The sequence below is a fragment of the Phyllostomus hastatus genome, unplaced genomic scaffold (genome assembly GCF_019186645.2).
Source record: "Phyllostomus hastatus isolate PE091 unplaced genomic scaffold, TTU_PhHast_1.1 phas_scaffold_46, whole genome shotgun sequence".
Taxonomy (NCBI): Eukaryota; Metazoa; Chordata; class Mammalia; order Chiroptera; family Phyllostomidae; genus Phyllostomus; species Phyllostomus hastatus.
Window position 1 is genome coordinate 43,710,049 of NW_025334032.1, and position 21,382 is coordinate 43,731,430.

Here is a 21,382-nt window from a genome sequence, read left to right on the forward strand (position 1 = left end):
AGGAAGAACTCACAGGAGGCCTCAGCTGTAGCCCAAGCTTCAGGGAAGCAGGACCACAGCTCTGCATCTCAGGGGACACAGACAGAGAGCTGCCACCAGGTGGCAGTCGTCTGCACCCTCAACCCTGACCTCATGCAAGGTCACACCACACTCTGTCTTTAAAGGAGTTTGAGGTGTACCACCAGGAGCAACTACGAATTCAGGGCACTCGCTATCAACAGTCCAGTGACCACGTGTATGTCTTTGGCAAACTGCTCCTCAGGTCCTCTGCAAGTTTATCAGGGGTTCTTTGTTGTTGTTGTTACTGAGTTTGATGAGATCCTTTCTATTTCAGATGTTAACCCCTTGTCAGATACAGGGTTTGCAAATACTTCTCCCATTGTGTAAACTGCCTGTTCACGGTGTTAATGGTTTCCTTTGCCGTGCGTGGCCACCAGGTGTGTGCAAAGATGGTCAACATTACTAATCACCAAGGCAATGCAACTCTAAACCTCAGTATCCCCTCCTACCTGTCAGCATAGCTACTGAGGAAAATGGAAGATCAAAGATGGGGAGAAAGGGAGCCTTTTGCATGTTTGGAGGGACTGTAAACAGGCACGGCCACTGTGGACAACAGGATGGCCTTTCCCCCAAAACCTAAAAATACACCTACCACAGGATCCAGCAATCCCCTTCCAAATGTGCACCTAAAGGCAAAGAAATCAGGGCCTCAGAAAGATACCTGTCCTCCCCTGGTCCCTAGAGGAATATTCACAGTAGCTTTGATGCAAAACCAGCCTTCATGCTCACTGACAGACAGGTGAATACAGATCATGTGACATGTACCTGGGGGCCCAGGTCTAAGAGGGGCAACAAGTACAGAAGAACACTCATGCTAGAGGCAGGAGAACACTGCCCAGGACAGATATCTGCCCCCTGTGCCCCTGCAGCACACAGCAACCACCGAGGTTTCCCCCACGGGTGGATGAGTGAAGAAACACAGGCATATGGGCCAAGGCACATGACTGAACCAGGAAAAAGGAAACCTTGCCCTTTGCAACGCCATCCAGGAAACTCCAGGGCCTTGTGCTAAGTGGTGTAAGGCAGGCAGAGAAAGACAACCACTATCTAATCTCCTTGTGTGTGGAATCCTAAAAAACTGACTCAGATGCAGAGAACAGACTGGTGGTCTCCAGGGGAGGTGGGGGTGGGAGTGGTCTGAGACCCAACAAACTTCCAGTTATAAGGGCAACAACTCAGGGGATGCGGGGCAGAGCATGCTGAGTACAGTAATAATACAGGGTGTGCATCTGAAACCTGCTAAGCGAGTGGAGCTGACAAGTCCTCATTGTAAGGAAAAACCTATAATCTGGTAATGCATGTTAACTAGGCTTACTGGGAGAATCATTTTACAAAAGTTAAAAATAGGAGATCTTTATAATGGAACCTGGGGCTCATATACTGTGATATGCAAAGGGTATCTCAATGAAAATTCCTTTAAAATGCTCCTGTTGGCTCTCTGGCATTGGAAAATGGTTGCGGGGGAATCCTGCAATCCACCTCTTCCACGGTGGACTTCTGAATATCAGTATACCAGTATTCCTCTGATACTGGAAACTGTAGGCAGTAGGGGTTGGAACTGACACCAAACAGGAGAAGCCTGACAACCTCTAACTCGCTTCAACTTCCTCCAAGGCCCTGAGCAGCGCGTGGAATTTCCCCAAGGAACCTTCCTTAAAGCAACGCACACAGGGCACAGCCTCCTCCCATGGGGGTCCAGAGGGAAAACGGACGAGGAATGAAATCCACAGCTGTGAAGCTAATTCCTGGGACCCCTGGGGAATGACACTGTTCCCTACATCATAAGTGACATCAGTCTCACTTTGTAAAAATGACTGTCGTTATTTGGTGTCTGTAAATGGCACTGGGTCTTGAAAGGGGATCGTCCTCACTCTTCAGAGACACAGGATGAGATCAGCAGGGTGACCCGCACAATATTGGCCGAGTCCTTTCACCAAACCAGAGAAATATTTTGGAAACATGATGCGTTCAACAGAGTGCACAGAGACCCCCTTGCACACCCAGCTTTGCCAGAGTCTCCCTGGCCAGGAAGGGACAGGGTTAGGGTCAGGAAGGCGGTGACCAGGTCCCAGAGCCAACCTGGTTACCAAGAGGGGAAGAAAGTGACCACAGAGATGTGGCATGCCAGTGACAGGGTCTCCTTCACAACGTCCTTCCATGCCTCGCTGCGCCATCTCCAGGGCCCATCAGAAACTCCCTTGAGAAGACCACCCCCACCCTGACACCTGATGGGACCCACAGCTTCCGGTGAGCGCACCTCCACCCAGCCCGTCACTTGGGGCCTCTGAAGCTCGGCATTTTAGTGAGCACACAGCGTGGACCGTGACCACGTTCCACATCTCTCTCCAGCGTCTCCATAGAGCACTGGTCAAAAATGACCCTGGTTAATGGGTTTTTTCACCACCACATCTGAAACAAATGCATCGATACATTCTCTACAGAGGGTTATAATCTATGTGAGTAGATGTTTCTCTCAAACATCCTCCGACTGGAGAGGAAGGAATCGGGATGGATGCACCTTCCTTGGTCTCTGAACACGCTACCCCTGGGCATGGGGCACAGGGCTGTCCCTACTGGGACCACTGTTTACTCGGCTGGGTCTCAGAGCCTGAGGTCATGGGTGTATTCAGAACCGGGTGCCATCGAGGACAGAGAGGGTGTGGAGCTCCTGCCATTCCCTCCAAGAGTCCCCACTGGACCCAAATGACAGGGAGAGCCCAGTCTTGACATGTCTGAGGACAGGACAACTCACTGGCTCCCAGCACTGCTGTCAGGTACAGCTGCATGTCCCCTGAGTATCTGAGTGACCCTAAGCTACAAGGGCTGCCCTTGCTTTGTGATACAGAGACTCCGAGGAGACAGGTGGGGTCACCATTTCACCCTCCCTTTTACCTCTGAGTAAGAAAAACACAGCATGTATGTTGGGCGGACTCAGGCCAGCCGGGTCCTCCTTTTGTGGCTGAAAGAGAAAATAAACGCACAGACGACAGCAGTCCTGTGGAGGAAAGGGGACGGCACGGCTACTCTCTCAAGGGGAGCGTGTCTATGAGTGCCTCGGCCACTCCCTCAGAGGAGAGCGCCCCAACCCTTGCCTACGCAGGCTTTTATTGTTTCCTCGGGGCTTACATCGGAGAGACATTCATTATCTATTACACAGAATATTGTTGTCTACATTTTAGATACAACCAAGGAAGTGAAAATAACATACAGAGGGGAATGGCAGCAAGCTGATTAGCTCTGTCCTTGGGAGAATTCACACAGGCTTTGGAAACTACCTGGAAGATGGATGATACACATTTGTTGTTTCAGACCAGGGTGATGGAGTTTTAGGAAGAGCAAGCCATCACAGTCGGTATGCATTTTCTAGGCCTGATTCCCACGGGAAAAGTCGGTTTGAAGGTCTGGCTCCTGCCCACCACTTCGCTTCTGTAGGTTTCCCATACAGAGCCGAGTCACATCTGCCTGACTGAAACATACTGGTCCTCTACAGTACCAGTCTCATCACCTGCCACCTGGGATGATGGTAAATTTTGGACATTTTCCACTTGAATGTCACCATCCTTGATAGCCTCTGGAGGCTCAGGCCCACCTGTCTCTTGTCCCTCACAATTACTACAGAGAGACCTGGTTCCTAGTATGGCCTGAGACTGTACAGGAAACAGCATTGACAGATTCAAAGTTGCACGAGGCAAGCACATGAGTTCCAGAAAGTTTACTCCTGTGCGGAGACAGCCCCACCCTGCTTGTGTCCTTACCCCACCTGAAGGTTCTCTGAGAGTTTCCCCCTCCCAGTTTGCATACAGAGGAGTAGGTATACTTTGTGCTCTGAAGGACTTGCTCATGAGGAACAGGTGATTTGAACAATTTAGTTACTCTGAAGTCACCCAAGTTGCAGCCCCCGCTGAACTCTGCGGGAACCTGGAGCCTTATATAAGGGCAAGGCTCCGCTTCCCATCCACTCAGCTGCTCAGCTTCCCAGCCGCCAGCATGAGGATCCACCACCTTCTGCTTGCATTCCTCTCCGTGCTCCTGCTGTCTGTGCCAGGTGAGCAGGGCAGAGCCAGGGGGCCGCACAGGTGGGAAAGACAGGGCAGTCCCTCTCTGTGCCCTCATCTCCCTCCTTCACCTTCTCTCTCTCCCCTGTCTTCTTCTGTCTCCCCACCCCCATCCCTCCCTTCTCCGTCTTTTCTCTTCTACACACACTCTTAGACCAAAGAGAGTGTCTCCCTTGTTCCTGAGATCCGAGTGCCCTGCCCATCGCCGCAAGGGAAGGAGGTGCAGAACCTTCCCTGAGCCTCTCCGAAGGCCCTTTCCAGCTCGTAAACATCATCTACTCACCGAGCTCCAGGGTCAGATGCTGCTAACAGAGGTGGCCTCTGTTGGGTAGCTTTTCTTATTTAATACAAGCAAGAAATTGGACTTTGTCTAAGGTCAGACGCGTAGAGTGCCACTTTCTAAGTCTTATACTGAAGGGTGGAGTCTCCAGTAACCTAGACAATAACAAAGCCCATCCTGGACGTGGGCAGCCACTGTTTGGGGAGACATCTGTGCCTTTGCCTTCTCGACCTCAGGATCCATGACGACGCATGCCTGACAGGGCTGCTCTTGGCTCAGGGCTTGGAGCTCTGACAGCTGGCTGCCCACGCTTGACTTTGTCTTTGATGTTACGGAAATGGACTAGAAGGGGAAAGGAGGAATTGGGTAAGGAGGGGAAGAGAAGTGGGAGGCAGAGACGTTAAGTCACCGATTACCTTTCAAAAACTCTGTTGGAAAGTTGTGGTTTTATTCATTTGTCCATGGCTGTATTCCAACACAGAACAGTATCAGGGAGGGAGGAGGGAAGAGCAAGAAGAGGGGAAGGAAGGCAGAAAGACTGAAAAGGCCAGGAAGAGAGAATCGAGGAAGTGAGAGGTCTCCCATACTTCCCAGAGATGAGAAACACTCCTACAGAAGGAGTCCTAGAAGCGATCTTTATTTCCAATGGTCAGTTCCTCAGTCATTAGGCTCTCCTTCAACAATCCCTACCCCTAAGCTCTATCTCAGCTCCCATACTTCACTGAGGAAATGATTAGGAAAACAAAGGTTAAAAATAGACACCTGCTGGCTGTTTCTGATGCTGAAACCACTGGGCTGTGTGCAAACCTGACCTTGCAGGGCTTCCTGGTGACTCTCTGTTGGAGGTCCTCAACGGGCACAGGCTCTGTCTAGTCCCACCCGTCCCTAGGCCCCCAGCTCGGAGACTTTAAGCAGCTGGTTCTAGAAACGTAAGGAACCTCTTGAACCTCAGCAGTTCTCATCTGTCTGGAAAGGGGATCCTAACTTTGCAGACTCATCTGTTATTATCATAATGCAGTGACCACCACCTTGAGGATTCACTGTAGGACCCACAGACTCAGATTGCTTTCATTTCTGACACTCTTTGGCCCTTTTTATTTTCCTTCCAGGTTCTTCTAAGTTTCCACGTCTTGGTGTCTGCGGGAGGAGAGGAGGTCGATGCTTGCCATTCCGTTGCCCTGGAAATAGAAGAGCAATAGGCAATTGTTTCGTGCCTGGAGTAAAATGCTGCCTACGAAAGTAATTTGAAAACTAAGAACCAGTTGTCACAGAGAAGTCAGAAATGTGCCCTTTGCAAAGACATCAAATCCAAATAAAGTAGAACTGCTTGGTTCAAAAACCAAGAATCTTGCCCTTTTGTCATCCTAGTTACTGTGCAGAGATGGATTGCACCAGCCGATCCAAAATCCCTGGAGGGCCCCTTGGAAGCTCCCCTACTGACCTTCAGGGACCCCATGCTGCTCTCTTCTTCTGTTTTTCTGGTTCAGGGGCCCCTTTGGGTCACCTGAGCTCCCCAGTGACCCCTGTGCTTCCCTAGTATGCACACTTGCCTCTCGCTTCCTCCAGCCCCGTGAGCCCTCACCTGCCCCATCTCATCCTCCCAACAAGTGCCTCCTTCACCCAAGCCCCACAGAGCACCCTCTCCCCAAGGGCCCCACACCTGCTCCCCACTGGAAGGGACCCCTCCATCCTGTAGGCCACCCAAGTCCTCCCTTCTTTTTGGTTCCTGTGGGTCAACCTCCAATTCTCCCTTTGGCTATAAAACCTCTGCGGAGTGGACTTGGTCCACTTCATCTATGAACTGCTCTTTGAGGACAACATGGCTTTATTCATTGTGACCCATTTGGTGGCAATGAAGAGTCAGACACAGTGTGTCTCTCCAGGGGGACACAACATGGGGAAGGTCAGGGGTGTAGCACAGCAGTCCTTTTGGAGGTACATGTGCAGGAAGACGACCGAGCATGGGACACAGAACAGGGGAACAGACACCAGAAGGAAGACAACAGAGATGGCAGGGGGAGCACAGAGATGCTGGTCTCACCTGCCTCTTGTCTGTGCTTAGTTGTTTGAGCAACACCCTTTGGAGGGAGTGTCTACAGTCCCCACTTCCCACCTTCTCTTGGGAGGTGACATCACTCAAGTCTGACTCACCCCCACCTCTGCACCAAACTGACCCCTGTCCAGAGGAATCATAATGCATGCTGACCTCACTCAGCCCTTTCTCTGCCCACTGTGACGTGACATGACCCAACCCTAATTATGTGGCAATGGGCAGCTGCTCTTAGGTGTCCCTGCCTGGAAGGACAGCAGCAGACAGCCTGTGAAGGGTGCAGGAACCTATTGCAAGGTGGGTGTTCATGTGGGAGAAGAAGAGGTGGGAATAAATCATAATATTTAGGGAGTCAATAAAAATGATTGCTTTCAGTGTACAAGCATAGGGGGTAGGAAAGTGGACAAAAGCTTTCATTCTATACACTTTGTTCTATTAATATTATTATTACACTTATTATTTTGCTAGAGTCAAGGAAGTAAGTCCCTCAGAGCTACTGTGTAGAATTAAGTGTGACTTATTTAAACAGATTACCCCACTTACTCTATTTTTAAGTGAATATCACCAAACTAAAATTGGTCTCTATTTAGTGAAAAATTCAAATACTGATGAAAAGATTCAAAACTCTCCTTTCACCTTTGCTCCAGCAAGAAAGAAAATTTGGTCAAATTCAACTTTTAAATTGCAGTGTTTTTCTGAGACACTCTGTACCTTAATGGAAGGAACCAACCTCTTGTGTCATTTCTGAAACCCAGAGGTTGCCTGGGAAGCCCTTCTTGCATTGGAATGGCTCCCTGGCAGGAACCTCAGCTCCAGCACAGCTCTGCATGGAGAGGCACCAGCCAGCCACTGACTCCACTGATCTCCCAGTTTCTCACATGGGACACGGGAGTGTGGTACTTCATTCCTCATCAAAGATACAGGTAGAACTGGAGCTTCAAAAGGCTACTTCAAGATCACTCAGCTAATAAGTGGCAGATGAAGGACTGTGAACCAAGGTCAATCTGACCCCAAAGCTCTTTAACTATTAAGTGGAATTCCTTTTGTTTTCATTCCCCCAAAGGTTACTGCTTACTTCATTGCTCCGATGAGTTCTTTGACGTTTGTTTCTTAGTCATAATGTACCTTTCTCCTCCCTAGTATTACTGGCTGTTTTCAGATAAGTAGGGAAATCAGATTTTCTCTGTCTCCTTCTTTTCCTTTATTCCTTTCTTTCTTCCTTCCTCCTTCCTTCCCTCCTTCCTTTTTTCCCTTCCTTCCCTCCCAGATTATTTCCCCCATGCATCCATTTTTTGACTCACTCACAAATCAGTTCTGCTGTACTAGCACTCATTCATTTAAACAAATGTTTGACTACTTTTTCTATGCCAGGCACCCTGTTCAAGGTGCTGAGAATGTGAGATAGTAACAGGACTTGTTATTTTAGAAATTCGTGGCATAGTGAAAAAGGGAGACATATAACAAGGTAAAGTAGAACTGAGATAGAGAGGCAGAGATGGAGGAGAATTTCAATGCATCACCTGGGATTCTTCTGGGCTTTATCACAATAATGCATTGACGTAAAACCTGTATTAAAAAATACTGTCACTGGGATGACAGGGGTGGATCCTGAGAGGATCATGCTAAGTGAAATATGTGAGCTTCAAAAGGCAAGAACCACAGGATGTCACTCACACGTGGGATATAAAACACAAAGCAACAAACAAGCCGAGTCACAGACACAGACAACAGTGTGGTGGGCACCAGCGGGAAAGGGGGTTGGACAAAGGTTGAAGAGGGCAGAAGGGCTCAAACACATGGTGACAAAGGGACACTGCCCTCTGGGTGGTGAGCACACAATGTCATGTACAGATGATTTATTACAGAATGCTATGCTTGAAATTGATATAATCTTACTTAACCAATGTTACCCCAATTAATTTAATTGTTTAAACATTAACAAGAAAGAAGAAGAAGTATTGTGGTCCCCAAAGTCTTACCTGCTCGTGACCTCTGTGAGAGTTTGGCATGGTGAGAGCTTGTCTGGGATGCATCCACGCTCTTTGAAATAGGTAGCCAAAAGTAAAAAAGACTGAGTAAAAAAGGAGAGATTATTTTCATTTACAAAATTTCACCTCCTTATTTACCTCCTAAAAAGGGAGATGGTCATCATATTCATAAACAAGAAACTCACTTGCCATAAAGGGGTATAGACATCTGCCATAAAGATGAATGAATGACTGCATAATTTGCCGAATCAACTCAGTTTTTAAACTATTGTGTTTCTCAAGCAGAAAAAGTACCAAACCTCCAAGTCCTAAGCAGAAGTGAGAATCAAGGAGGAAATGCTGACTTACTCTCAAGGTCTTCCTTGTGGTCAGGCAGAAACTTGGGTCTGTACCCACGTGTCTATAGACGAAACCTCCTCAAATTACAGCCGAGCCTCAATTGAACACCTTCATTGGGAAGACAGGCTTCTTGTCTCTGGCTGAGCGGTTCAAACTCTTTCACAGATCACCTGCCTCCACTGATGTGCACTGAACAAGGAGCCACCACCAGACACGGCCAGTTCTTCCTGTAACCCAAGAACTCACTTCCCACCATGAGGCTCCTGTCCCTTCTCTTCCTCCTCCTCGTGTGTCTTACCCAGATGGCACCAGGTAAACTGTAGATCCATCTGGTAGGATGAGCCAGTGGCTGACCTAGGAGCCCAGAGTAGAGGGACCCAAAGTGTCTCTTAATCCACTGAGGCACTGAAATATGGAACAACCGACTAACATTGTAGCTGAGAGAGACATAGTGTGCACAACGCACTCCACCTGACAAATAAGGAAGGAAAAGCGTGAAGAACTTAAAAAGGTTTTCCCAAGTTTGCCCACCACTGATAATGATGATAGATTAACATTTTCCCAGAAAAAATAAACTTATTGTTTTAAATTACATGTAAGCCCTGGCTGGTGTGGCTTAGTGGATTGAGCATCTGCCTGGGAACCTAAAGGTCACAGGTTTGATTCCCAGTCAGGGTACCTGCCTGGATTGCGGGCCAGCCCCCCAGTAGCGGGCACAGGAGAGACAAGCACTCCCAATCTTTCTCCTTCCTTTCCTCTCTCTCTAAAAACAAACAAATAAAATCTTTAAATTTTTTTTAAATTACATGTAAAACAAGAACACTTTTTAGTATGACTATGATCCATGCAATACCTATTGGAACATAGTTATTATATTAAAAGTCTTGTTCTTGTGTATTTGACATTCAAACTTAAATGGGTGTCCTGCATTTCACTTGGCAACTTCATGCATTTGTTGACACGTGCCAGGTTGTGCCCTGGTGAGGGCAACGTCTGAACTTTGGCATCTCAGAGGAGCAAAGTTTTCGTTCTTGTCAGAGTACAAATTAATAGCGGCCAGAGAGGTGCTCTGCGCACTCCGGCTGCCCAGGCCCGGCTGCCCGAGCCGCCACCAGTGGGAACGTGGCTGGTTCCTGGGTTGGAGGTGAGGGCTCCCCGGAGTCCCACGCTGCACCTCCAGGCTCCAGAGGGCATGTCACTTCTGCTCCGAGCTGATGACCCAGGCACGTCCTGCGGCCCCACCCAGTCACTCAGAAAGTGAAGCCTACTCTGTGTCAGGAAAATGGATAGCCGGGCCTGTATGGTGGACAGCCTCATGGAAATAGGCACACAGTAGGTACAAACCTGGACACATAAGTGCAAATATAAGTATAGACATGGGCGTACGGGGTGGGCTTACAGGTGTCAGTATGCGGAACACCGTTCATTCTTGTATTATTCATTACTTATTGTATTATTTATTTCTATTACACCTGTAAACCTACTTTTGCCCGCCTCTGTACATGAATGTATATTCATATTTATATGATAATAGGAATGATATTAATTGTAAATGCATGTCCATAGGTGTAATATGGATATAAATACATCTGAATTGCATACATAATTAATCATTATTTTGACCTTGCCTCCTTATGAAAAATGAGGCGAGTCCGCGGCTTCCAGGGGAAAGCTGCAGTTGAGGCAGATCCAGACCTGGAAGCCAGGAATCCTAATCCCTGGCAGAGTTGGCTCCCCACCCCAACATGGGGCCTTTCCACAGCCACTGACTCGCCCAGAAACACTCCTTCTCCGTGGCTTCCTCGTGCCCGCCAGCCGGTCTCTCTCTCTTGCTCTCTCTAGTCCGGACTGAGACTCCGTCTCCTCCCCAGGATGCCTTCTGAACTGCTGGAGTGCCCCCCACCCCCACCAACCGGGCCCCTGCCGGTTCAGTTCGCCCGGAGCCGGAGCGCACGTGCGCACCACGGGCCGTGACCGCGGCCTCGCTGCACCCAGGAGTGAGGACGCACAATTCCCGTCTCACTCACCTGGGCTCCGTGCTTGTCGCACTTTGCCCTTTGGACCAAGAAAAAGGCACTTTAGGAAGCTTTTGTAGACGAACATGGAGAGTGGATCTCTGATCTAAAGTGTCTTCATCTGCAAAGGAAAGACCCTCCCTGCAGAGGTGGGCCAGCTGTCGGCGGGGAGGGCGGAGTGTAACCCACACGCTGGGCTTTGTGGGCCGCGGGTCACTGCCGCGACAGCTGGCCTGCGCGGCTGCGGACGGAAGGCCACCACCGGTGAGGTGGAGACGAAGGGGGCGCTTGTCTTCCTATGAAGTTAAGTTAGCCACAGGCACTAAAATCTGCATGCCATACCGTTTTCATGAATCGTCCGACATTCCTCTTCTTCTGTGTATTTCCCTGCCACGTAAAAACCGTGAAAGCCGTTCTCGGCCCCCAGGTCACGCCAGAGCAGGGAGAGGGTTAATTTTGTCCCGTGGCCAGTGGTTTTCAGATTCTCACCGCACAAGGGGAGTTCGTGGTTCGGGTTCAGCATGCCTTCATTTCTTTTTGGTGGTTTTTTGTTTTCACCTCTTCCTTTGCAGGACACAAGAAAGAAAACAAGAACCAGCAGTGTGAGAATATGGGCGGCGTCTGCAGGCACCAGAGAACCCACGGCTGCTCCATCCTGCCGGCCGAGTGCAGGAGCCGGAGCAAGCACTGCTGCAGAGTCTAGGGTTGGCCGGGCGACACCCCTCTTCCCCGCCCCCAGCACGAGCGACCGCCGCCACCGACTTCCAATAAAATCCCCTCCACTCACGTGGGGCCTGCGCCGGGTGTGTCTGAGAGCGTGCTTATTAGAGGGAACGGGAGGGGAACCCCTAGGTTCGAAGTGTGCTCACTCCGCTACTGAGCTGATTGACTGCGGACAGGACCTCTTGTCTCCTCCCGCTCTGAGTTTCTGCACCTGGACTATTGCAACTGTGGTTCTCCTCGCGGCCTGGGATCTGCTCACGTCTGTCTGTGCACCTCTGGACTGAGGAAAAGAGCTTTGAGGGGCAGAGGGGAATGTGCCTTGTATGTGGAAAGGTTCCTGAGATTATGTTCGCATTTTCATGTCCCTTAAAGACTCTTGGGTGTCAAGCAGTCCTGAAGAGCCAGGGAAACAAGTTAGTTGGAAGGCCCCAAGGAGCAGAAAGATTTCAGTGGGCACTTAGGCATCGGTCCCCAGAACCAGAACTCAGAGACGGCGGAAGTGACCGGAAGCCCAAACAAGGAGAAATTTGGCCCCGACACCCCCTTCCCTAGCTTGTGACGCTCTGTCCCCACCTCAGTCGAAGGTGGAGAGTTTACTTTTTGGAAATGCTGAACCAGGAAGGTGGTGGACTTGGAACCCTGGGTAGCACAAAGGGGTCGTGAGGCCGTGAGCTGAAAACAGATGCATTAAACGAAAACGTACAAGCGCCAAGGGGCAAGCACCAGCTTCCTTCCCCCACGCAGCCCTCAGGACCCCGCGCCTGCTCTGGCACCACCAGGCTGAGCAGAGTCAGAGACACGGACGGCCTCTCCCCCTGCCATCACAGAAGGCCTCTACTCGCTCTCGTAGTGACCGAGTGTGTGTCTCTGAAACATCAGCCCAACGTGGGATAGGAGAGGCTGCTGACTGACAAGCCAGGTGAACTTTGGAGCCCTACCTAACCTCACATGAAAAACATGGAGCTTAACAAGGAGGAGGGGACCTGAAGTTGGGACAGGGACATTTGGGTGGACTCTGATCCTTCTAATACCTTGAACTCCCAGATCTTAGCACCCCTTCCTGAGGGGTGCTTAGCCTCCTCTCGCCCAAAGTCTCTGCCGTGACCTCCCCTGACACAGAGGCCTCCAGGCCGTTTCTGCAGACACGCCTTGCCAATGTCTCATTGCTCCTGGATCATGGGGACAGCAATCTGAAAGACTGCAGAAGCTCTCCCCATGAAGACCTGCTGCGCACATCAAAGGAACTGTAAGGTTTTGCAAGTGTGGACCCCACTGATACATTTTTTTATTTCATCCTGAGGCTGTCGCAGCAGAAAGGAGATGAGAGACCATTGGATCGGGGCAGTATATGGGCACATGGAGTCAGTGATTCCGGGCTCAGTAGCTTTGCTCAAGCTGCTAGGAGTGCTCGGTCGGCTGGAACACTGACCTAGTGACACGGGAAAGAGAGCCGAGATGTCAGGACGTCTGAAACAGGGAGGGATGTTGGAACTGACGTATGACGCGTGACCACAGAGGCGTGTTCTGACCTCTGCCGGGGCCCGGAGCACGCTCCCCTCACAGACGAGGGCATGAAGCCACGCATCAGTGAGGGAGCCCCAGATGAGTGAGAAGTTGTACAATGCCTGTCCTCTGTAATCCAGGGACCACGGGGGAACCCCACCATCGATGTCACTGCAGAAGTTACACTATCAGAGGCCAAATGGTACTATTTAATGGGCCGGATAATGTAGTACTCTAATAAGTCGACTTCATCACTGAGTTAATAGGTGTAACAAACCTAATTAGTTATTAAGTTAGGCCTGACCCTTGCCATAGACATTGGGGCTGGACTGGTCCTCAGGAAAGGTTTAACCCCAGAGGCCTCAGGCCGTCCTGAGTTGGCGGCACTGTGGCTGGAATGGAACTAGGAGCTCGGTTTCCCGGAGTGGCCGCAGGTGCCGCTCCTCCAGGGTGCACCTCAACCTGCCATTCTCCTCGGCCCCTCCGCCGTCCAGCCCTCTGTCCTCTGTTGCCTGTCCATCTCTGCTGGAAGCCCAGCCTGGCGGCTGCCACAACAACCCATGCCAGCCCTGCGGTCAGAAATCACCCTCTCTCCTCCGAACTCTAGCCCAGAGGCCCTGCTCTGGGAGCTCCCCCTCTCCCAGCGAGTCCCACGTAGCTGCAACCTCCCTCCTCGCTCCTCACCCGCAGGGACCAACTCCTCCCGCTTCTCCTCCCAAGGAGCTTCTCGGTGACTGACCTCCAAGTCTTGTCTCCGGCAGTGTCTTCCTTCCTGCCCTCTCACCTCCCACTCGGACACTTCTGTGCTCGCATAATATCCTCAATGGCATCTAAAAGTCTTCCCTGTTTCCCCGTAGCTTAAACGATAAAGTAACATTCTCCCGAGAATCTCACGTCCCCCATCCGTGGGCCATGCCCCTGAGTCATGTGTGTGGCCGGGGATCCTCGTCTCCTTTGTTCTCTTCCTTCTGGCACCTCGCGCTCTCTCCTTCGGCTTTCCCTGGCTAACTCTTTCTCATCGTTTTAAGATTCAGCTCATATTCACTGGGGAAGATATTCTTGATCCGCCCAACTTGGAGAAGATGCCCGTGTCTGTGTGCATCTTCAAAGGGACCTTGAGCCTATCCCCCAGCCACCTCTACAGTTCCTAGCCCACAGCAGGTGGCCAACTGGTGTTGACAAAAGAATCGAATCAGTGAATGAAGAATTAACTCAGAGTGGACATGTTAAACATGAGCCCTTCAGTTTACTGAACACGGGGTCAGGGCATGAAACGTGAATTCTCGGGTTCACTTTATTCTCAAACAGCAGAAGCTTCTTCCAGGGCACATGCCAGGCATGCGCATGATGCAGTTTCTTTTCCTCTTCAGGCACACACTTACATCCCAGTCACACCAAGTATGCACTGTACCGTGCCCATAAGCTGTAGAAAGAACAAAAACACTTGTTTGGGAGAAGAAAGGTCCAAGCTCCCTGTGCAGGGGAAGAAACACTTCAGTACAACCAGGAAACCCCAAACTTCACTGCTCATTGCTCATGAGGGAATTAGGCACCTGCTCGTCCCCACCTTGTCCCTTGTCTGTTCAACAGGAGGACCATGCCCATGTCTGAGAGCTGGTTATGGACAGCAAAGTTTGTGCTGTTATTTGGAGGCTGGGATGAGACGCTTCCAATGTTCCTCATGGGTTGATATGCCACAGACCCCCGAGTGTCCCCGCAGGTGTCCTTCCAGAATTGTCAGATACTGTCCTTTAGAAGCAGACACTGAGGTTGAGGGGCTACATATGTGTTTATCCAAGCACGCAAACACACAGGACATGCCCCGAGGACTTTGAGGCATGTCAGCAACCCTCTGAATTTCACCCACAAGTTCATCCTGAAGTTTCCCAGGCTCAAGCCCCACCTTCAGGATTTGACAGCTGTGTCTTAAAAGTAAAATCAAAGACCTAAATTCAAGGCTCTAAAGGAAAAGACCCAGAAGACGCAGGGGCACCAGCTGAGGTGCTTACCCGACTCAAGGCCAGGCTTGAAAGAGACCCCCTTCCTGCTTCTTTGAAGGTGAGAGTCTGCACTCAGCCCCAAGAAGGAAGGGTCTATGCAGCCCCCTTCATCCAGCCTGTCCCCCAAGGTCATTAACAGAGGTGACTGACTTTGGAGCCCAGGCGGCAGAGCCCCCAGAGGCTGGCTGTCTGTCACTGGCCCCAGACTGGCCGTAGGGCCGTTCCTACCCCTAAGGAATCAACACCAAGGCTGGAGATGGGCTCACAACCCCCAACTCCACCCACCCATGGAGCTCAGCCCTGTGTCTGCTTTATTCAACCGGCCCATCCCGGCCACACCCTGCTGGAGAAGTGGGTGGACTGGGCTTCCAGTGGAGAGCTTCCCCAGACCCGCTGGTGAGGGCTTCTTGTGGCCCATCCTCACACCAGATGCCAAGGCTCTCGGGAGAGGGCCACCCGCCTTGTCCTCGGCTTCATCGGAGCCACTGCGCCCAAGGAGCTTGGACAGACAGGCCACCTGCCGCTGGGAATCCCTCCCATCCCTGTGCCCTGGGGCTGTGACCAGCAGGGTGTCCTGGGAGGCAACCTGCCAGCCCTCTCCCTGTGCTTCTCCATAGCACCCCCACCACCTGCCCTTCTGTTGCTTTGATAGAAAAGCAGCCCAGGGAGGCAATTGGCTGGGGCCACTGTTCTGAGGGTTGCAACCAAACGATCCTGACTCCCAGTGAGTCACAGTGAGCAGGCTCTTGTGAAGCCAAAGCAGAGAGGACAGTGGCTGGGGGAATCCCTCTGGGTCCAGCTCCTGTCCCCTTAGTGCTTACCTGTCAATTCGTGAAGGAGCGCAAGGAGCCCTGAGCCGGGAGACGGAGCGAAATGTCTGACTAGGTGAATGGATTTATCTTAACGCAGAATATCAGAGGAGGGAAGTAGTTGGGGTGGAGGGCGAGGACTAAGGTGGGTGAACACAAAGCAGACAGGAGAGTCACTGTGTGCGGGGGGCAGGTCCGGCCCCCTCCGTGCCCTGCCAGACCCCACAGGGCTCACCCTTACAAGCCACCTTTTCTCACCCCGATCCAAGTGTAAATAAAACCCTGAGCTGTTCTGTGACACCTGGCACTTCCATGACATAGGGAGAAGAACACACCTCTGCGTTTCTTCCAAACGCCATGGTTCTAAGTGCATGCATTGCAGCCTCCTATAAAATCTCTAAGCTTCTTCTTTTCCTGCTCCTATAGCCAGACATGAAACACAACACCCGTAGAATGAGGGAAAGGGTGAACTAGAAATTGCCACCTGGAGGTGGAAGCTTTACGAGAGGACAGTGCGTGTGTCAGGGCATCATCTGGTAGACAAGAAAGCGGGTTGGTTTTTCCCATTCCTGCTCTCAGGTCAGCAGGGGCCTCTCCACGCCTCAGGTGCAAACCTGAAGGGGCTAGCCCAGGGGCCCACTCGAGAAGTTTCCTTGTCTCATCGTTCCTGGGTGAGCATTCCTGCACGGGCTCCAGGGAACTGGGGGTCCTTGGGCAAGGGGAGCAGGTGAACGGGGGAAACAGCATTCAGAGAGGAGAAGGAGATGCTAAGGAGGAGGGTGGGTGTACCTGGCGTCACTTCAGACATGAGGAAGACGACGAAGAGGAGAATGTACAACAGCTTCATGGGGCTGGTTCCGTGGAGACCTCTTTGGAGACTTCTGGAAGGGAGAAAACAAATGGCTGAAGAATGCTGTTGAATGAAAAGTAGTTTCAGCCGTCATCTGGTAGGTCTTATCGGGGTGACTACCTGAGGGAGAGAATGTCCGACTGTGACGAGTTCTAGTTAAATCGTGTACTGAGCAGTGAATGCACAGGAAGTGGACGAGAACAATGGTGCATAGCTGGAGGAGTTTCTTTTGTTACCCTCAAAGACTCTGGGAAAAACTAGTGGGGACAATGGTAAAAGTAAGAGTGACTACAGTTGATGGACGTTCGATCTATGAAGAAAACCAAGAAGAGTTTATATGACTTTTTTCCTCACTTACTCTCATGTAACTTGCATTATGACCTGCTACTTGACCTCGGGTACACTCGCAGTCACAAAATAACCTTTCGTTTTTCCACTGATCACTCTAGCGCTGCGTAGAATGAAACCTAGTAGAATGGAAACCGTCACCTACCTCTTAGGACTCCCCTCCCCAGGCTCTGTTCCGTCTCCAGATGTCCAGAGCACGCTTCCAAAACCTCTTAAATGCACAGCCGTGGCTGCGTCACCAGGTCATGCGCTCTTACTGGGGACAGGTCCTGCCCGGTCTGACCAGTGAGATTTGCCTTCGGTTCTAGGGTGACCCTGCTGATTCAGGTCCCCGTCCAGGTCACAGTGCTGTCTCATGACTGATAAAACCCCCATGTTCTCGGCTCCACTGTGGGGTGACCAAACTGAACTCTGGTAGGTGACGCTGCGGGGCTTTCCTCTCTGGCCAAAGCTTGAATAAAAACAAGTCTTCTTCCCAAAGGAGGTCTGGTCTTCAGGCAGGGACTTCACCTGACGTTCCCCTCCTCTGTCACGGGGGTGTGGCCCGCCAACCCTAACTTACGGTCCCACAGAGCCTGGGGTGAGGTCTCTGTTTTTCCTCACTCTCCCAGATGATCTTAGGCTCCCATGAAAAATGACGCCCTTCACAATGAATGAACCATGAACTTGTCTACAACAAGCAGCTTCAGAAGAGGCCGACACAGGGATTTTTGTGCCTTTCCCTCTTATTTCTAGATGACAGTTGTGTCTTACGTTTTGGGAGTTAAGCAGGACCAACCGAGAAGAGCACACGGAGGTGATTAGTCTGGCCTTCCTTCAGCCAGAGGCAGATTAGTCTTACTTTGCGTAGGTCCTAACATTGCTCCCAAATGCACACACCAGGAAGATAAGTCAGGAGCCATCCAGCATGGTGATCAAGTTTGCACGTGGTGAAACCCAGATTAGAATTAGGAACCTGGAATTTAGGAGTTCTTCCCTCCTGTGGGATAGTCTCCGGACACAGGGATTGGCTGTTAGAATTTGGTGACTATCATGTCACATTTTAAAAGAATAGTACCTTGGCTAATGACATTCCACAGATCAGTGAGAATTTAGAAAGTTCAGGTTCAAAATACAGGTTTCTGTGATATCGGCTAGCTGATTTAAGCACTTACTGTACAGGGAAAATGGGCAAAAGCCAACAAGTCGTATAAAGAGCAGCCACCGTGACTTCCACTGCCAGTTATCATAACTGACAATGACGCTGACGCTCGAACTCTGCGGCGTTGGCCCAGGAAGAGAAGAAGCTCAAACGGGCCCCTGCAGGAACACCGGTAACCGGGCATCTGGGGAAAGTCCCCTCCGCTGGTTGCATCTTTCTGGGCGCACGCGTCCATGGGCAGGCCCCGGGGCAGGACTGGAGCATTCCTGGGGCAGGAGGCAGGTTCCCACAACCGTCCCCGCAACTGTTCCTCCGTGTCCCACCTGTCCTGTGCCCCAGGCACTAGTGACTTTGGTCCTTGCACTTTGTCTTGCTTCTGGTATCACTGAGCGGAGTCACGTAAGTACACAGGTGGATTTGAGGTACCTAAAAGTGGTGAATACCTGTGAACCAGAGGCCAGAGAATCAGTGGTCTGCCTCCTTAAACAGTTTCTTATTGGAGCGCAGAGCTCCCCACATGGCCTGCTGGGCCTCTGCCCACAGATGCCAGCAGCTAGTGTTTCCACGTGGGCGGCTGCCCCCAGAGCGCGACCGCAGTTGAGGAAGCCCCTGCGTCACCTGTGTCGTAGGAAAGAATTTAGCACAGATCCTTCTGAGTGGCTCAGAATGTCAGGGGGTCCCAGCAGATTCCAGAATCTACGAAATGCAGAAATAGAGGGAAGATGAAACTGGGATGCCGGCAGTAGGGGTTTAGTGAGTTATTTTAACCCATTGCCTCTGAGACTAAAAATGTCTACAACTGTCGCAGCAGGAGGCTGTGCTGGAGAGCTATCGGGCATTTCCGCTTAGTGAGGTGAGTGAGTCTAGAAGGCGGGAGGGGTGGGAGCAGCATGGAACACGGGCAGACGGGACCAGGCAAGACCACAGACCTCCGTGCCCCAGAAGCGGCCGCATGTTGTAAAAGCCCCAATAAGTCCCAGACACTCAAGGGTGAGCGCAGCCGGAGGCTCCCAGTAACAAAGCACGAACCCCGCACAGTCAGAGCTGGAGTCTGAAAAACAACCTGATGGCTCATGCCTGCCCCAGGAAGCCTTCCCTGGACACCCCACCCCATCCCACTCGAGGCTTCACATCCCTCCCCCCCAGTACCTTCTCTGCAAATGCGTTAAATTTTGTTAAATTTGTTGGGTGACACTGGTTAATAAGATTATATATGTTTCAAGAGTACAATTCTTTTTTAAATATATCTTATTGATTATGCTATTACAGTTGCTCCATTTTTCCTCCCTTCATTCCCCTATGCCCTGCACCCCAACTCCATCATTCCCCCACCTTAGTTCATGTCCATGGGTCATACATATAAGTTCTTTGGCTTCTACCTTTCCCATACTATTCTTAATCTCCCCCTGTCTATTTTCTACCTGCCATTTATGCTACTTATTCCCTACATGTTTTCCCCCATTCTCCCATCCTCCTCCCCTGCTGATAATCCTCCATGTGATCTCCATTTCTGTGAGTCCATTCCTCTTCTAGTTGTTTGCTTAGTTCATTTGTTCTTATTTTTAGGTTTGGTTGTTGATAGTTGTGATTTTGTTGTCATTTTACTGTTCATATTTTTTATCTTCTTTTTCTTAGATAAGTCCCTTTAACATTTCATATAATAAGGGCTTGATGGTGATGAACTCCTTTAGCTTTACCTAGCCTGGGAAGCAGTTTATCTGTCCTTCCATTCTAAATGATAGCTTTGCTAGATAAAGTAATCTTGGATGTAGGTCCTTACCTTTCACGACTTTGAATTCTTCTTTCCAGCCCCTTCTTGTCTGTAAGGTTTCTTTTGAGAAATCAGCTGATAGTCTTATGGGAACTCCTTTGTAGGTAACTGTCTCCTTTTCTTTTGCTGCTTTTAAGATTCTCTCCTTATCTTTAATCTTGGGTAATGTAATTATGATGTGCCTTGGTGTGTTCCTCCTTGGCTCCAACTTCTTTGGGGCTCTCTGAGCTTCCTGGACGTCCTGGAAGTCTATTTCCTTGGCCAGATTGGGGAAGTTCTCCTTCATTATGTTTTCAAAGAAGTTTTCAATTTCTTGCTCTTCCTCTTCTCCTTCTGGCACCCCTATGATTTGGATGTTGGAATATGTAAAGTTGTTCTGGAGGTTCCTAAGCCTCTCATCATTTTTCTGGATCCTTGTTTTTTCATTCTGTTCTGGTTGAATGTTTACTTCTTCCTTCGGGTTGAAACTGTTGATTTAAGTCCCAGTTTCCCTCACGTCACTGTTGGTTCCCTGTACATTTTTCTTTATTTCAGCTAGCATAGCCTTCATTTTTTCATCTATTTTGCAACCATACTCAACCATTTATGTGAACATCATAATGACCAGTGTCTTGAACTCTGCATCTGATAGGTTGGCTATCTCTTCATTGCTTAGTTGTATTTTTTCTGGAGCTTCAATCTGTTTTTTCATTTGGGCCATATTTTTTGTCTCAGTGCACCTGTTATGTAGTAAGGGGTGGAGCCTTAGGTATTCACCAGGGTGGGGTAACCCATGTTGCTGCTTGTGGTGCTGTCTGTGGGGGAGGGGACAGAGAGGAAATAGTGCCACTTGCTCAGCTCTCAGCTGGCTTTCAGTCACTTCCTCCACTATCCACAATCAAATTGGGCCCTTCTGGTACTGATTCCTGGGTGGTTTTGTGTACATTCTAGGACCCTGTGGGTCTCTCCAAGGAACTCTCCTATGAAGCTGGGAGTTTCCCCCACTGCCACAACCCCCACAGGTTTTTTCACTCAGAGGCTTTGAGACTTTATATCCCCGTGCTGGAACCCTGGGTTGTGTGGTCTGTCTCACTCCCCAGTTGTTCCTCTTGGTTTATCTGCATGCAAATGTGGGACTGCCCGCTCTGCCAGCCACTGGCTTGCCCACCCTGGTCCTCCAGCTGCTGCCTTGCCACATGTCCTCCCCACCCCAGCTGCCCATCTCCACCCCTCCTCCTGGTCTGGGTGAATGTTTCTTCTTTAACTCCTTGGTTGTGGGACTTCCATACAGTTCAATTTTCTGTCAGTTCTGGTTATTTTTTGTTTTTAAATTTGTTGCAGTCCTTCTTTTGGTTGTGTGAGGAGGCACAGTGTGTCTATCTATGCCTCCAACTTGGTCAGAAGTCCTCAAGCATACAATTCTATAATACATCACCCACATATTGCTTTTTGCACTTAATGTGTTTTGCAT

The 21,382-nt window shown here is 50.3% G+C and overlaps 2 long non-coding RNA genes across 2 annotated transcripts; both read right to left on the reverse strand.

The window, feature by feature from the left end:
• Window positions 1-4,845: 4,845 nt before the first annotated feature.
• LOC123807702 lies at window positions 4,846-11,437 on the reverse strand. Its single transcript, XR_006783687.1, has 3 exons — window positions 11,130-11,437; window positions 8,425-8,516; window positions 4,846-5,573 (listed from the first exon to the last, which is right to left on the reverse strand). It is a non-coding gene; the product is annotated as an uncharacterized LOC123807702 (long non-coding RNA).
• Window positions 11,438-14,213: 2,776 nt separating this feature from the next.
• On the reverse strand, window positions 14,214-17,228 carry LOC123807625. Its single transcript, XR_006783678.1, has 3 exons — window positions 17,166-17,228; window positions 16,612-16,703; window positions 14,214-14,436 (listed from the first exon to the last, which is right to left on the reverse strand). It is a non-coding gene; the product is annotated as an uncharacterized LOC123807625 (long non-coding RNA).
• Window positions 17,229-21,382: the final 4,154 nt, after the last annotated feature.